At 47.6% G+C, this 15,133-nt stretch overlaps 1 long non-coding RNA gene across 1 annotated transcript in view; it reads left to right on the top strand.

The window, feature by feature from the left end:
* Positions 1–5,137, top strand: part of LOC135917048 (uncharacterized) — a 44,343-nt gene extending 39,206 nt beyond the window's left edge. The window contains exons 2-3 of the long non-coding RNA XR_010569164.2: positions 3,965–4,051; positions 4,763–5,137. This is a non-coding gene — a long non-coding RNA (uncharacterized lncRNA). The remainder of the gene's footprint in view (positions 1–3,964; positions 4,052–4,762) is intronic.
* The last annotated feature ends 9,996 nt before the right edge of the window (positions 5,138–15,133 follow it).

The raw sequence follows: 15,133 nt of genomic DNA, 5'->3' as shown, positions 1-15,133 counted from the left end.
GTTTCGTTCTCTGATCATTGCATGGTTATCGCAAAGATTGGTGAGAAATCTGTAACTAATTTCCGACCACAGTGGGCACTCTGGAAGCTTAACTCTGAGCTCCTAAATGATCAGGAATTTATTAATCGCGTGCGCATGACCCTAAAAAAATTCTTTTTCTACTGACTTGCCGTTACTTGCAGCTTGGGAACTCTTTAAACAAGAGGTTCGTACAGTGGCTATAGAAATTGGATCGCTGAAAGCATTCTATAGAAAGAATGAAGAAACAATACTTCTTAAAAGCCTACACAACCTTTATCAGATGGAATGCGAAATGCCAGGCACTTACATTGTTGACATAGAAAATCTTAAATGTGAGTTGCAAAAGTATGATGCACTGCGTTACAGAGGTGCGCGAGTTCGATCTCGAAATAGGGGTGCTCTGCAGTCTGAGCAACCAACACGTCAAGCTTTACTTGACGAGCGACGTCACGCTGTTTCCAAAGTAATTCCGGAAATATACTCCGAAGGTAGTCTTCTAACAAATACTAATACATAATTTCTCAGTTCGAAACTTTCTACACTATGTTGTTTAGTGCCCCTCCGGATGATCACGATGCAAAAGTTTTAGAGAGTTTTGTATCTCTTGTAAAACCATTACAGGATGATGAATGTGCAGTTATGAGTGGTAGCCTTACGATCCAAGAAATTGAACTAGCTATTGATCAGCTGCCTCTGTCGAAAACACCCGGCCCTGATGGACTTTCCTGTGAATTTTACAAAGCTTTCAAACCATATTATTGGACATTTTTATTACAAGTTTAGAGGTAGACGCCCTTCCGCAATCTTTTTGCAAAACCCACACAGTTTTAATTCCTAAAAGTGCAGATAAGGAGAAACTGCGTTCTGTTGAAAGCTACCGACCAATAACATTGTCAAACGTGGATTATAAAATTTTTGCAAAAGTTTTATCGAATAGATTGCAATTTGCGATGTCAATTCTCACTGGTTCCCATCAGACGTGTGGAATTAGGGGCCGATCCATTCAAACCAACATACATATCGCCCGTACACTCCTTCAATACTGCTACGGTTCCACTGAGCAGCTTGCAATGCTCCAGGTAGACCTTGCTAAAGCTTTTGATCGTGTCAGTCACTCCTATTTATTTACACTTCTGGAGCATGCCAATGTTGGCTCCGTTGTGCTTAAAGGCGTTAAGCTTTGTTATACGTGTTGTACTACTCGTTTAGTTATTAATGGGCAACTCTTTAAACCCGTTTCCATTTGCTCTTCGGTAAAACAAGGATGCCCTATGTCCCCATTACTATTCGCCCTTTATCTGGAACCGCTATGCTTAAGCGTTATTCAGTCGAGTTACATCCATGGCTTCAATATACTGGGTCATGAAGTAAAAGTCTTAGCTTATGCAGATGATTTAGCGTTGTTCTGCATGGATAAGTCGAGTGTTGAAAAGGTAGTATCAACAATAGAGGAATTTGGCAGCGTATCAGGAGCACGAATGAACTCCGCAAAAAGCTTAGGCTTATGGTTTGGCTCATGGTGCTATACACCAGAACAGTTTGTAGGCGTTAATTGGACCGGTGTCCCGCCAAAGTATCTCGGCGTGCCGCCAGGCGCATATAAGTTAAGCGCACACTATTGGAAAGAACAAGTTTCGGCACTGCAAAGTTACGCCCAGACATTCGTTCCACACCGACTTTCTATTTTTGGGAAAGCCGAGGCCTGCAATAAGTTCTTGGCAACAAAAATTTATTGTGTATTGCAAGTTATACATTGTGCCAGGCTCTACATCCAACGCTTTCACCGAATCTTTGCAACCTTCGTATGGTCTTCAACTTTTGAGCCCATGAGGCGAGACAATATTTTCAGGCCCGTTAGTGAAGGTGGGCTGGGTTTAGTGCATCTTTATGTGCGGCAAATAGTGTCTCGTTTCTTCTTTTTTCGCGATACATCGCATCCTATACTTCGGTCATTCATGCAAGTCACACTTGTTAATGCGTTACCCGACTTAATTGTTTCTTCGAATTTTTATTCGCGTTTATGATTGTGGGGATTCATGCAAGAAGTTTACTTGGCGATTCGTTTCCTGACAGTTCGGTTTTCCACTGAATACTTGTACTCTGCGTCGCGTAAAACGTTATACAAAGATCTATTGTGCATGCTTTTTCCGCCTCCATTTTACCGATCACTATACATTCAATGGCCAGGTCACGATGTTCTAAAGCGAGTTCGTAAAATGTATGTATCCCCTTGCTGCAAAACGTTCTTTTATAAACTTCATAGTGAAACCATACCGGTTAAAACATGGCTACAGAAAAAGGGTATCTTTGTCTCTTCTGTTAACTGTCGCCTCTGTGACGTGCCAGAGACGATTGAACATTGTTTTATTAGCTGCACCGACGCCATACTATTTTGGGATGTCCTCCAACGGACTTTAAAAAAAGACTTTGACATCAACGCTCATACTGTGCGATACCTGCTGCCGACCGCTGATAATAGTGCGCCTTTTGACATGTTTTTTCTCATCGGAATGCACAGTTTGTGGAAAACGCGAATTATGGACAGAAACGCCGAAACGGTTGTACCTACGAGGGTGAATTTCATCCAAATGACCCTACACTTAAAGCAGGTTTATGATGGACTTGATACCCAGCCGGACTGGTACCCCATTTTGGTGAGGTGCCTATCCTTACCACCCTTCTAAAGTGAAACCACATTTCTACCCACAGTATGAACGATGCCTTTTCTCTGAGTGACTGTCAGTGTGTTCTCCTTTCTCTGACTACGCACAACTGGTGAATATCGGGTTGTTGCTACTGTAATAAATACCATGAAAGAAAGAAAAAAAAAATCTGCCGAGGTGCAGTGGTTAGAGTAGCTAACATGGGAGCGCGAGGACGTGAGTTCGAATCCTGCTTTCGGGCCCTTTTTTTTCTTTCTTTTTCAGCTCAGTAATCTTTTTTATTAGAGTATAAATGCCTAATTTCATTAATTCCATCTTTGCGGAGCATCGGAAATAATGACCGTTACTCCTTTGAGGAGCATCGGAAACGAGCAACTGTTAGTCCTCGGAGGAGTAACGGCATGAGGAGTAACAGTTCATCCCCTCGCACTTACCCCCTAAAGGGAGGAATGGTTGTGGCAGATCAGTTGCTCCCCTAAAGGAGTAACCTCAATACCCCATTTCCTCCTTTTCTTCTTAGAGTGTACTGTTTTGTAACGACTCCCCTATTTAACGGTATATGGCCATCAGACCATTTTAAATAAAAAATAGAATAATGAAGTGAAGAGTGACTACCAGAGTTGCAGTGAACATGAAGCATCATTTCCTCAAAATTTCACTGAGCGCTTTTGAAGGCGTTAAAATTTTTTGCAGTTTCATGTAACAAATTAACGCCATGAGGGAGCATGTGATACTTAGTGGTAATGTCCGGCAATTTGATTTGCAAATAGCAGATGACAGATTTTGTGCATTACCAAGTAGGAGCTTGCTACATGACGACAAAAGAAACAAGTTGGGGCTCAACTCGTTACTTATCCAACTGTCATAAAATACTCTTAAAATCAAGTAAGCTTGTATGTCAAATTTTTGCATTCCCGCTCGGTACGATACAAAACTGTAGACTGCTCCTTTCTTGATAGAGCTCACAGCCCTCTATCTGGTAAACTTGCAAACATTTCATGGTGGGGCACGTAGTTCAAGAGGACCTGTTGTCATTACGGTGACCGTCGAGCTTCTTCTGGCTTGACGTGGGCAGCCTGCAAACCAGTAATCTCTCTTTTGTCCATCCTGAAAAGAGAAATCATGAAGCCATGACAACCATGTAAGCAGAGAATGGCGAAACAAAAGTTTGTCTGTCTAATAAATGAACAAATCACGATTCTAGTTGAAGTGTTCAGAAACATATCTTGCGAGGATTCTGGCTCCGCGGTGACGCTTTCACTGTTGACTTGTATTTCCAGAGACAATAGAGTCCAAAGGGATGATCAAATATGAGCAGCCTATTGGGAGGCAAAAGAAGAGCCTCACTTACTATGGTCGAAGCTTGGGTGAGTTTGTAATTCATGTATGACAAAGAACAGCGCACAAAACGCTCCATGACAAAAAGCACACACACACACACACACACACACACACACACACACACACACACACACACACACACACACACACACCACACCACACACACACACACACACACACACACACGCAGGCACGCACGCACGCACGCACACGCACACTCCCACACACACACACGCACACGCGCGCACACACATAGAACACTGTTTTGAGTGGGCATTCTTTCAATGGATTCCTCCTTGTGCAGGCTGTGCTTAGTGAAGCCTGGATTAAATTTTCTGGCAGCTACTAGATAATAAACACAGTAATTTTATTATGTATCAAGTGATATAATCGAACTGTATCACCGGAAGTACACTTGCACTGATGTGCTGTGAATTTATCGCAGTGTATCATTCATGCAGACACAGTCAAAACGATTTACTTTTTAATACTGTACTCCGTGTTAGGAATTTTTTCAACGTGGCAAAATAACAAAAGTATTGTTTGAGTTGCCTTTGAAGAGCAACAACTTTATTATGATTTTCCAATTTGAAAAAAAAATTTATTACAGGAATCTGTTTCATCCGCCTCGCAACCGAAGAAATTTTAAGTTGAAAATGCGAAGCAGTGTTTTTTTACTCATCGGTGCACACACCCAGAGGCTGCAAGGTTAATCCCCTTTCTTGGTTGGTTTCCAGACAGACTGTGCCCAGTTCCAGCGACGAGTTTTCACGCTAGCTAGTACATTTTTTTCAAGCAGCCCGTCATTAGGCGGCCAGAGGCGGCAGATCACTGACAATTGAAGCCGTGTATGTAGCCATTACGCCAGTGAAACGCCGCAGCTGATAAAATTCAGCGTCTTTAAACACGTTCGTCTCGTAGCGGCTATCGAAAGTCGGACGCACGAGCTGGCTGAGATATTATTGTTGTCTAATTAAAACGGACCTGCGTGATGCTGCACAAAGAAAACGACCACCTCGTTCACAAATATAGCTGCCCTACAATTTGAATCGATAAACCGCACGGACTGCAATCGATACCAGTGGGCTGCTGCTTATCACACGTCAGTGAGGTCTTAAAACCTGTATACAAGTAATAAAGCACATGTTTTCATAAGATCGGTTTAATAAAAACAATTGTCTTCTTATTTAGCAAAAAATTGCATGTTAACTAAGTTTGACGGTTATTATATGTACATTTACAGATCCAATAGGATGGATGGATGGATGTTATGAGAGTCCCCTTTTGAACGGGGCGGTGGGTTGCCCCACCAAGCTCTTGCTATTATACTGCCTAATGCCCTACCTAGGTTAAACAATAAAAAAAGAAAAAGAAAAACAGTATGAACTCCCACAACCCAATTTTCTAATCCCCTATTGCGAACTGTGCTTTTTTACGTCTCCGTTTTTTGTCGTTTCCATGCTTTTATTCCCTCAATCCTCCAATCGCCTCTTACGAATCCATATTGCGGACATGTTTACTTTTCCACTGCTCTCACTGAACTCAAGGGCTTCAAGGAGGCAAGTGGTGCCTAAATCGACCGCTGGGTAGACGTCTTCACATTCTAATAAAAGATGCTCCATAGTTTCCCTAGCTTTATCGCAGCATGCACATGCTTCTTCTTCCTTCTTATATCTCGCTTCATTCCTGAGGGGATAGCTCGCGCAAGTCGTTCACCCCCTTCGCCAAGCGCTGGGCTAGTCCTCCCCTTTCCTGTTTAGGGCGTCATTTAGACCACCTGCTACTATAACAAGGTTGCGCACGTGGGCATTTTCCGCGACCTTTTCTTTTGCTCGTTCCATGACAGAACCCAGTGTCCGCCCTGGAAAGGTCCCTACCGCTCCTCTTTTGCCGCCTTTCACCTTCTCCACAATTGCTCCTGAGCACCAAGCCAGGTTTGAGTCACCGGCGAGAATCACTATTTCGCTCTCTCCTACCTCTCCCTGCTTCCCTTTGTCCTTTTCCGCGTGATTCGGACTCGACAAGGGACATTGTCCCCTGTGCCCCTGCTTTTTCTGCGTGGCAGGTTCAAGGTAGGTGCCGCTCTTTCCAGCTAACCCTTGACCACGTTGCACGCATTCCACGTACTTTGCTAGCACTCCCTCTCCTGTCACGTCGGGGGACTGCGTTCCATTGTCACGCACATTCTCGTTCACAATGGCGGTCCTGTTCAGCTTTTCCTCGGCTGCTTCAAGTCTTTCTTCAACTACCTTCCGTGCATCCCGCTCCCTGTTTATCTCATTTTTGAGCTGTTCCACCTGTTTGACAAGCTCTTCCTGGAAGGGCTCCATTTTCTGCAGCCTAGTATCAACATCACACTGTGTGCCGGTTGACTCGATTCCCTCCCTATTCTCATCCGTGCTCTCATGAGCATTGAGGGACCCCCGCGCACTGCCCGCTTACCCGGCTTTCTTGCCATGTATTGCACGGCTTTTTCTGATGCAAACACTATAATAATATAATAATGCAGAGCACGTGCCTTTTAGCAAAAACCGATACGCACAGGATCCAAATCCTCAAAATGTCGCAAAGCAACTCTCACCACTGTTTCAAAAGCAATCAACGCTGCGGAAACCCAAGATATGACATGCTCTCGCACGCGCTCAGCGATGAGGCCACGCTCTCACTTTCCTACCAAAACACACACAGTAAAACCACTAATAGCTATTAGTCTCAACTATTAGTCAACTATTAGTAGTCTATCAGTAGTCAACTCAACTATTAGTAGTCTCGACTATTACTAATAGTAGTCTCGACTATTACTAATAGCTATTAGTCTCTCTAATAACTCAACATCCCACTCGGCTGCACGTGTTGAAGCACGTGGCGCGAAAGGGCGCTCTAACCAACCTGCAAAACCGAACGTACATGAAACACGCCCGCGCACAGGAAATACGAGAGACAAAAAAAGGAAAAAATAAAACCACCCAATTACTATTTAAAGGCAAAAAAACTGGCAAATCAAAAACAGAAGCAAGCTCGAAGCATGCACAAAAACATGATTTCGTCGCCGTCACGGAGCCCCAAAAAAGCACGTCCATTCACCACAAAATCTCACCAATATTTCTCCCCGTTGAGCCCCCCTAGCAGAAAAAAATACGAATTAAACTATGCGACCAAGTTACCGTAGCTCCACTTGCGCGCCTATGCTGGAACACGCCGTGGTTGATTTTTCGCCCTCTGTGGCGACCGCTGGAACTTGAGAGTGTGCGGGGCCCGACTAAACCTTCCCGCCCTTCGATTTGTCGAGTATCCCGCCATCCTTGCGCGTGTGCCGTCCGCATGTGTTCACAACCCCCTCTGGGTTTCTCTCAATATTCTGCGCTAAGAACGAGAAAATACGGCGCAGTCACAGGGCTCGCACTCAACCCGTGCAACGCCTCCACTGGGACACGAGCAAGAAATACTCAAGGACCCCAACACGAGATATACAGATGCAGCAAAATACCCAGGTAGAAGAGCATACGCAATTACCGTGACCAACAACCAAGGGAAGGAGCTAGTCGCTGCGACCATAGAGGCCAGAAATCCAGAAACGGTGGAGGAAGTGGCCATCGTCCTCGGCATCGCCCCATGCAAAGACACAGCAATAATTTTGAGCGACTCGCAAATGGCATGTAGAAACCTACGAAAAGACCGCATTTCTGCCGCAGCAGTGAAGATTCTGAAAGAAATTACAAGACGCCAAGAACTACCCGAAACCTACGTCGGATGGACCCCAGGCCACGAACGCCTGGCAGGTAACGAAGCAGCACATGCTGTCGCCCGAGAGCATACCAGCCGGGATTTCCTGCCGCATGGTCTCCGGAAAGTGACGAGGGTGGAGGACATTCCCATAAACTACACCGTAATATTGCAACATTATACCGACTGGAAAGAAGACAATATCCTCTACAACGTACAAAATTAAGCAAGGAAGAAGCCACCGCCCTCCGCAGATATACAAACGAATACGTACGTCCATGGAATTATCATGCACCGAATGCACCCCACGAAATTCTCATACCTATGCCGATATTTGATGTACCAGACACCCTCCAACACATGATGTTGGCGTGCCCACACCGCGAGAAAAACAGTCGAGATGATGCCTCAGAACCGCTACAAGCGATCGAAGAAACGTGGGAGGCAATGTTAAAGGTACAGAGCCTGGAAGATCAGCGAAGTCTGGTGGACCGGGCCCGGGCTGCGGCATTAGCCAACGGCTTTCTGGACTAAGAGAGCCGCCCACCTAGGGCGAGGAAAGAACACTTTCTCGCTGTTTCTCACAATAAACGTTCATTCCTCCTCCACCGAAGCAGATATCTTACATATGCATCATGCTGGCTCACCAACCGCAATGATCGCTGTGCTGAGCAACGCCATCGGCCTCATGCAGGAGGCTAGCGTAGACATATTATAGTGATTTCCAGTCTACCAGGCTTGAAATGCGTGAGGACGATACCTGTGTATCAGAAATATTTGATAGCGCCTGGCGCTTAGATGTATCTGGGTTACCTTGGTTTGGCCGTATACGAGCATGCGCTCTTATGTTTCAGTTCCTACGCCAAGCGATCAGATAGTTGAGCATATCTTCAATTTCCTGCCGAAACACAGATGCCGGTTCTCTAGGTTGAATTAAAACCGATACAGCTAAAATAGTTGACAACACACACCGCGGTTGAAACGCGCGTCACATGTTTGCATCCACAAGAGATATTTCCGCATGCCGCAGTTACCGATGCACCGAAAGGCTGCTTCGCCGACGACCCCGTGTGAACGGACATTGCGTGAGTTGCGCAAAGTACGAGCTGAAACATCTCCGAATCGTTCCGCGGCGGCACGCGACCGCGAGGAGGAGGAGAGGCCTCCTCGCCTGCCGTCGCACCTGCAGGCCTCAGCAAAGCAGCTGCCACGCACTAACAGCACGCGGTACGTGCAGCGACAGATCGCGCAACTCTGGTGCGCAAGGCGGAAGATGCCGTGCGATGTTCGGGACACAGCACGGCCGATCCGAATGGGCCGCGGCCGAAAATCGGCCCAGAGCCAATGGTCACCGACATGAGCGAGGGTGGCTATGGGAGCAGCGATTGGAGCGCGGCTGTGTGAGGTGGGGGAACAAACAAAAAGAAAATCCGCTTATTTAATTAAAGTAAGACACAGTTTGGTTTCATTCACCGAACATAACAGATCCCAATCAATGTTGCATGTGTTTGGCGAGGAAAGAAAAGTCAACTCTCTTTTCCTGTATCATTAACAATTAATAACTATTCTTCAGGAACAATACCTTGACAGTTATCATAAAGAACTCGCTAAAGACGAATGTGAGAGGAACGTACTTTTTCAGTGCCCGGTAAGGAAAGGGGTCGTTGATATCAGTTAAAGTACCGTGCAGCTTCTTGAAGAAAGGCGCGCTCGTAAAATTCCAATGCTCTAAACGCTAGTCCTCGGACGTTCTCTCTTTTTGCTCGTTACGTTTTCTCTGGACTCTGGCGAGCTGTGTTTCATCGTTGTTGTAGCTGTTCCGCCGAGGGTAAGCGACCGTGAGGCAATTGTTTAGGTGCCTTCGCGCGGCGCCGCTGCCCGACGATGCGACTCCCAAAGCATTTTTTCGGCCAGCCGAGCAACGATATTCTGTGCGTGCGTACGATTTCGGCGCCCGTGCGGCTCATATTTTGCTGCACCCTTTTTCACGCTAAATGCGCCCATCGAGTGGAATTGCGGGGCACGTAAAAATACAGTTCTAACAGTAGGCCGCGAAAATAAATTTTCGCGCCTTTGGTAACAAAAACGACGTCGTTTGTGTTTTTAACGGATATGGCGTCAAATATATTTTGTTCCGCCGTAAGAATTCCCTCGTCACACAGATAAGCCCCACGAACCGCCGATAAAGCGCTCTGTTTTGAACGTGTCAGCGCTCTGTGGAAGCGTCTCTGTACCGGACGCATGGAGGAAGGAAAAAGATGGTTACGTCGAGGGGCAAGATCGACATTTGCCGAGACGTTGGTCACTCGCTTGAACGCCGCACGGGCGCGCAGCACCGCCACTCGACGCCGCAGTCCAGGGCAGCGATTACCTGGCAAGATCTGGGCGGATGGAAAAGTCAGCTCGAAGCCGCGCTCTGACGTTCGACACGGCAGGCCTCGTTGCCGCGCACAGGAACCCGAGACACGTGGCGCGCATCGATGGATGCCACTGTGACGCATTTGGCGCGTCTGTTTTGCACGCACGTGGAGCTCCGACGGGGACTGTGCCCTCTCCACGTTGCAGACACAGTGCACCAGCTGACGTTAGCCGAGAAGGGCCCGAACGCGGCTCGTGACGTCAGCAACAAGGACGCCGCCGCCACGCCCGTCGCGCATCGATCCGTTTTCCGGGAGGCAAGGCACGCTCATGGCGCCGTCGGGACTGGTGCAAATTCGAAACCTCGATGTCTGGGCCCGGATTTCCGCCCCCTTCGGACACGGCGTGCGTGGAAGGCGTCTCTCAACGCCGCGATATTAACGTGCAGCTGGTACAGAGGGCTCGTCAAGAAGTGTTGCCTTTATTTCTCTTCTTTCGATCGCTCTCTTCTTTTGCTACGTTCCTTAGTCGTTGACAAGGCGTTGGCCGCCATTCACGGGAAATTGAGGGAAAAGCGCACTCATGCCGGGCGGCAGCCTTGTTCGTACTCACTCGTGCATTCACCTAGACACGATGGAACGTGTGTGTGCCCCAACCAAAAGGACTCCAAGGACGGGCGGTTGCAGCGTCTGTTGGCAACTGCACAATCTGGTTGAGAGGTACAATAATCAGGCCATTGTGAAATACATACGCACGACATTTGCTCGCACCCACCTCATTGGAATTGCGCCAAATGTTACTTTTCTCTTGAATTACCTGGAAGACCTAGACATTTTGCTCGCGCTATTATATTCCCGACTAAATTAAACGAAATATGTAGCACTAAAATCAATTCTGGTCTAGTGATTCCTGATCGAAATGTTTTGACCTAACTCGTCACAAATTTTACGAATATAAAAAAAACTAAATTAAAGAAAGTGTTCAACGCCAAAATAACGATTACAATTGCTGAGCAGTGAGAACTGGCGTGGTAAATGTGTGCTGCTAGCTGACGGAGGACTTAAAGGGGATGGATTTCCCATATAACATGTATATGACTTGGAGCCGCTACATACATCCTATCTTATTTTTAAATTTAACTATTGCCGTGCTCAAGTAACAATGGCAACGAATCCATGCAAGATATATAATGCTTTCATTGTGCGCGCTTAATCTATAGCTCGGATATATATATATATATATATATATATATATATATATATATATATATATATATATATATATATATATATATATATATATATATATGTGCTTTCTTATTGTGGCATAAGAATAACAAGGGCAAAGGCGAAAAAGGCGATAGTGCAAGCGCTGGACATAAACCATTCATTAATAATTTAATTCTTTCGGTTTCCCGCGCTAGAAAGCCCGTCTTATTGCGAGGCACACTATATTGATTTCCGCCCTCCAGTGTCCTTTCTTATCGTGCTGCGCCCAATAAATGAAAGTACATGAGCGTGCTTGCATATATTGCGGCCACCTCGTCGAAATGCGGCTCTCATGGAACCCGCTGTATACCGGGAGCTCAGTAGCGCGATGCGATTATATCCACTGCCTTGACGGTGTACCGCGGTTGGTTCGTTCGAGGTTAAACCGCAAGCTGACACTCGACGCCTGCGCAGGACCACTACAACCACATATTTATTTATTTATACCTTAATTTCCGCGACGAGGGGCATCGCATGATAGGTGGGCGAACCAAATCACCGGATGACACGTTTGCGTACATGAGCTTTTATAACAGCATTAGCAAGAAATAATATGTGATTGCCGTGGTCCTGCGCAGGCTTATAGGTGTCAGCTTGCGGTTTAACCTTGAACAAACCAACCGCTGTAGCTCGAAAGGCGATTATCTTGGTTCACCGCGATTGTTATATGCGCGCGTAAGAAGGACACATCAAACGCGCGTCATTAGACGGGACACTGTCGCAGTGATGTCACAGAGTGTTGCAAAATGTGTGTGAAGTGAACCTTTCGTGAAGCTCTACGGTTGCACACTATAAAGCTAGATGCGACGCGTTGTCACTACCTTGCGCAATACTCGGGCACCACCAATTTGATGCGTCATTGATGACGAAATACTGCAAGCAGAGCGATCCAAACTTCGAGCTCTTTTGTTTCTTATTGTAAAGCGGCGGGTAGCTTCGCTTCCGTACATCGTGCCACAATCGCACCGATGTACCTGCACGGGGGGTGGAGGTTGGTTGAGCGTGAATGGACTCAAGGAGACGCTACACCTACTGCTACAGCAGTCAAATGTCTGTTCAAGCTGCGGTACACTGTCTGCTATTTCTCAAAAGAAAAAAATCTCAGTGCCCTTCCACTCTGTGAAGAAGGACGATGAGCGAAGCTGTGTATGTGGGCCCCTTAATGGCGAATTGCATCTCCGCCGCGGGTCGGGCCGGCATTGCACTATCTTCGGGGTCGTCCCACGTATCGGGAGTGCTTAACACTGCTTCACCTCCGCCGCGGGTCGTACCGGCGTTGCGCCGTCTTCGAGATCGGCCCACGTATGGGGAGTGCTTAAGGCCTGCTTCACCTCCACCGCGGGTCGGCCCGGCATTGCGCCATCTTCGGCGTCGGACCACGTATGGGGAGTTTTTTGCTTACCGCAACGACACGAAAATTTCCCTAGATGTAGAGGTACCGAGCTTCGCTGTAGTAAACACCGTGCAAATTTGTCCACCGTACAATTGACGCAGGGCGCGCAGAGGCACCGCAGCCTCTGGGCGAAAGCGGCCGCACGCCGCTCTGCCGGCGCTGCTCGAGGTCGCCCCATTTCGACGGTGCCGAAAACGCTCAGGCTTGGGTGCGCGGCAAATAACCTCAGGTGGTCAAAATTGACCTGGAGTGTCGCATTACGGCGTGTGTCATAATCATACTGTGGGTTCGGCAGGCAAAGCCCCATAATTTAAACACGGTTGAGCACTTCTGCCGCGATACGACAACAGCGCTAACCTTGGCGTAGACAACGAACAATGGCGCACAACAACGCCGCAGCCGTAGGGGTCGCCGAATTGAGCAGTTGAAGGAGGCCGATAAAGGCTTATAGCCTGCCAAGTCGAAGACGTGCCACACACGGGCAAATAGAATGAACAGACCTCATCCGTTCACTTACTGCTCAAGATAGCTAGCGAATCACAACGACGGTGACGACGATGCCCGGGATTCAAAGAAGGTGAACTTCTTATTGTCTTAGGTGCCCTTCCATGTTTCGAAATCTAGAATATAAGAAAAGGCGGTCGTTCTATATATATATATTGTTACGAATGACGTTTATTCACAGGGTGAAACGAGGTCCGAGATGGAAGCCACGCTCAGCCGGCGCAGAGTACCCCGAGTTCAAGCGCGCCCACTTCTTCTTTCTCTGCCTCAGTCGCGCAGTGCTGCGACATTTTCCCCGGGGGCAGACGAAGCTCGCTGAGCGAGTTAAAGGGACCTGTGATTGTACTGTTTGAGTCTGGCCACGTGAACAACTTGCGTCGCACGTGAACGCCGATTACTTGCCGTCACTTTGGCGACGACATAGTTCACATCACTCAAGCGGCTGAGTATAACGAATGGTCCGGTGTAAGTGGCGAGAAACTTGCGGTACAATCCCTAGCTTTTTGCGAACAGGTGTCCACAACCAAACATAATCACCGGGAGTAAAGCTGACGGGGATATGCCGCGCATCAAAGCGAATCTTGCTGTTGCCTTGTGAGGACAACGTCCTAAGATGCGCCAGTCGACGTGCTTCCTCAGCACGACACAGAGTTTGGGCGATGGAAGGATCTTCTTGGCACGATAAGGGTGGAATAGTGTCCAGAAAGCTCTGCGGAGCGCGTGCGTACAGCAAAAAGTGGCGCATATCCAGTAACTTCGTGCTTGGCACTATTGTACGCGTACATTACAAAAGGTAAGACGGCGTCCCAATTCTTGTGGTCAGCAGCGACATACATTGATAACATGTTGGTGAGGGTTCGATTCGTCCGCTCCGTGAGGCCATTGGTTTGCGGGTGATAAGGAGTGGAATGACGATATGCAGAACCACAAAGCCGTAAAAGTTCTTCAACGACGTCGGCGGTGAATTGCCGTCTACGGTCACTGATGACAACACGGGGAGCGCCCTGATGGAGTATGATGCGATGCAACAAAAATGAAGAGACATCTGCTGCAGTGGCGGATGGAAGTGCCGCCGTTTCCGTGTAGCGAGTAAGGTAGTCTACGCATACTATAATCCAGCGGTAGCCAGCTGACGTCTTTGGGAGCGGGCCAAGCAAGTCGATGACGACTTTTTCAAAGGGTAGCGTCGGTGGCCTAACTGGTTGTAAATAGCCTGCTGGGGCCGTCGTCATTTGCTTGTGGCGCTGGCAAACAGTACAGCTGGCGACATACTGTTTCGTTGTTTTCCAGAGCTTGTGCCACAAAAATCTCTGTCTATGTCGGTGTAGTGTGCGTGCAAAGCCAAGGTGCCCGGACGTGACATCGTCATGCATGGAACGAAGGACAGCAGGGCGCAGATTTTCGGGCACAACTAGAAGCAATGGGGGACCATCCGCCGAGTAATTTTTTTGTACAGCAAACCATTACGAAAAGAAAACGGTGTTCCTGCTGGCTCACGTGCAGCTGCCCGTAGGGATTTCAAGGTAGGGTCGTAACGTTGCTCGCTCTCGAAGGTACGCAGGTCTGGAAAGTCGGAAGAGATGGAAACTAGGTAGTCATCGAAGTCATCATCCTCAGCTTTAGTGTGGGGCGAAGGGAGACGGGATAGGCAATCAGCATCCGTGTGACAGCGCCCGCTCTTGTAGTTAACTGAAAAGCTGTACTCTTGAAGGCGCAAAGCCCAGCGGGCCAACCGACTGCGAATGATGTCGGGTCACGCCGCCCAACCAGCCAACAGAGTGAATGATGGTCAGTCACTATCGTGAATGCACGGCCATGTAGATACGGACGGAACTTCTGAATGGCGAATACGACTGTTAGGC

Source organism: Dermacentor albipictus, chromosome 6 (assembly GCF_038994185.2).
Source record: "Dermacentor albipictus isolate Rhodes 1998 colony chromosome 6, USDA_Dalb.pri_finalv2, whole genome shotgun sequence".
Classification (NCBI taxonomy): domain Eukaryota; kingdom Metazoa; phylum Arthropoda; class Arachnida; order Ixodida; family Ixodidae; genus Dermacentor; species Dermacentor albipictus.
This window is presented reverse-complemented; position numbering and strand designations above follow the sequence as displayed.